We start from the raw sequence: 3051 nt of genomic DNA on the forward strand, positions 1-3051 counted from the left end.
CTATCTATCTATCTATCTATCCTTACCTACCCTTGTCTAATCTATCTATCTATCTATCTATCTATCTATCTATCTATCTATCTATCTATCTATCTATCGCTACCTACCCTTATCTATCTATCTATCTATCTATCTATCTATCTATCAATCTATGTATCTATCCATTCAGTGTCTATCTATCTATCTATCTATCTATCTATCTATCTATCTATCTATCTATCTATCTATCTATCTATCTATCTATCTATTCTTACCTACCCTTATCTATCTATCTATCTATCTATCTATCTATCTACCCCTACCTACCCTTATCTATCTATCTATCTATCTATCTATCTATCTATCCATCTATCTATCTATCATCTATCTCATAAATGTGTCCATATGTTCTATGTATATTATATTATTTCTAGCCATACTTCTCTCTCTTTTCTGGCTTTCTCTCTCTATTAATGTATCTACAGTACAGTATATATTCTATGTATGTCTGTCTCGGTATTTTATAACTGGGGACAGCTTGGAGCTCTGCATATCCCAGCGAGTTCCTCGGTATAATGAGTGTTCTCGGTAAGCCGCGCCCCTCCATATTACAGAGACCCGCTGGTCGAGGCTGATGGAGGTGAAGCAGATCAGATGTTGAAGGGGGGGAAGGAGGTGACCGCTTCGTTAGGGGTTTCCTGTCATCCTCATAATTACATTGACGCAGCCTGTCCGCTGCTTGAGCCGTGTGGGCTGCTGATTCTTATTACTGATCAGTGCAGACAGACCGATGTCACAGGAGTACAGAGCAATGCTGGGACTTGTGCTTCCACAGAAACGATCGTTCTCTTTCATCCTTTGTTCTGGCATACTCTCCCCGATGTAGATCGCATCTTATCGTGTATTAAACAGAGATGTGAAAGGTTTATTATTAGGAGAAAAGGAAGATATTTCACCAGGTATTGGATTTCCAGTGAATAAGGAAAGAAATCTGATTGTATATACACTTGCATTATTTAATCCTTTGTCACAGATAGGTGAGACTGATTAAAACATACATATGTATTCAAAATTGTATAGATTTTTGAATTCCATTTTCCATCCATTTCCATAGGTTTTCCATAACAATCGACTCGGATGATCGATTGGCCTCCAAACTGCCTGATGTATGGCTACTTTAATGCCGCGAATACACGGCTCGATTATCCCGCCGGATCGATTCCCGCTTGTCCCCGTGGGCGATTCTCTCATCTTCTGCTCGTTTTCCATGTTCTTTCCATTGTCCCGCCCGCGGTTTCGAGCGTGGAATCAATCCGGCGGGTGATTAGAGCCATCTAATTTGGGCTTCGATCTTCCCTGCTGTCGATTTGCATGTTAAGCATGCAAAATCAACAGCAGGAACGATCGAAGCCCGAATCGAGCACCTCGGAAATAGTCGTATTGATCCCGATCGACCCGCGGATCAAGCGGGAAAACGCATGGTGTGTACCCAGCATAAGGTAGCCACAAACTGGGTGATATGGCCTGCAAATAGAGCCCTCTCCTGGGCGCATGTGGGATGTAATGCGGAGGACAGACACTAGGGGCGCTGTGACCACTAGAGGCCCCTAGTTCCCATGCATAACATCACACTGGCAACCTGGGACATGGAAGTGAAGAAGAGGGCGGGGAGAAGGAGAGACCGGGCTGTTCTGGGAGAGGTGAGAGTACCTCCGTCGGTCACCGAAATCAAACTGATCAGTTGGCGATCAATCAAAATTTTCTGCCCAAACCAATTGATTGGTCAATTGCTGCACCGATTCCTCACTGATTGGATCAGAGCGACTGAAACAGCCGTACATCAAAGGGAGAAATAAATGAGTGTATGGCCTTCTTTACATTATAGGAAGGGATGGACAATGAGATGCTAATAATGCCAAGTTGATCCAAATATGAATACTAGTTTGATGCAAATTTCTGCTGAGAATTGCAGAAGCAGCTCAATCTCCACCCCCTCCTCCCTTCCCCGCCTCCACCACCCCCACCCGAGCTGTACTCACTGGGACCCCTGACGTTTCAGTGATGTTGTCACCCTGGTCTTCTACGTGGACCCCTGACAAGTGGGCCACATTATGATGTTTCACCAGGTGAGCAGCAAACTGATATCACCAAGATATTGACAGTTTGCCTGATCTACCACCAGGGGCATAGCTGCAATTCATGGGACACCATGCATACTTTTAATGGATACTTTTAAAGGGACCTGAGCACCTGTTCATGAAATTATATAAAATGAACCTTCCAATTAGAGAGGTTTGTGATAGAATGTATAGTGTGTGTGTGTACATATAAGGCTTGATTCACAAAGCGGTGCTAACCTAGTTAGCACGCCTAAAGACTCTTGGGCGTGATAAGCATTGCACTAAGTAGGTTAGCACTGCTTTGAGGGGAAAAGCTCTCGCGCGCAAAGTCCGGTGCGCGCGAAACGTCGCATAGGGCTTAATGGCGTTGTTGTAAATGTTTACGCGCAAAACTTTGCACGCGAGTTTATTTTATCACGCCTAAACTGAGTTTAGTGAAAGGGCTTTTCACCAGCGTGCTAACTGTTAGCACGGCTTTGTGAATCAAGCCCATGGTGTGTGTGTACATATGGTGTGTGTGTACATACAGTGTGTGTGTGTGCTGGTGTGTGTGTGTACACATATGTTGTGTGTGTACATCAGGCATGGTCGGAAGAGCCAATTTCCGATTCCGCGGTAATTCCGCATACCGCCACTACCGAAATTCCGCTTCCGCTACATTCCGGTGGAATTCCGTTACATTCCGCGGAATTCCGCGGTATTCCGCCACGTGCACTTTCCGTATTTTTAAACGGACTTCCGTAATTTTTAAACGGATTTCCGTAAATTTAGGAGGAAATACTCAATCGCTCATTTGAAATATCTATTGTTAATAAAATTGATTTGTATTTTGTAAATTTGGATAAAAAAAAGGTTGAAACCGTTATTTTAGCGCGGTAACCTTCCGCTGATTATGATTGGTCAACTCATTCCGCATCTCCTGATTGGTCAATTCATTCCGATTCCGATTTTG

This window comes from Hyperolius riggenbachi, chromosome 5 (assembly GCF_040937935.1).
Source record: "Hyperolius riggenbachi isolate aHypRig1 chromosome 5, aHypRig1.pri, whole genome shotgun sequence".
Classification (NCBI taxonomy): Eukaryota; Metazoa; Chordata; class Amphibia; order Anura; family Hyperoliidae; genus Hyperolius; species Hyperolius riggenbachi.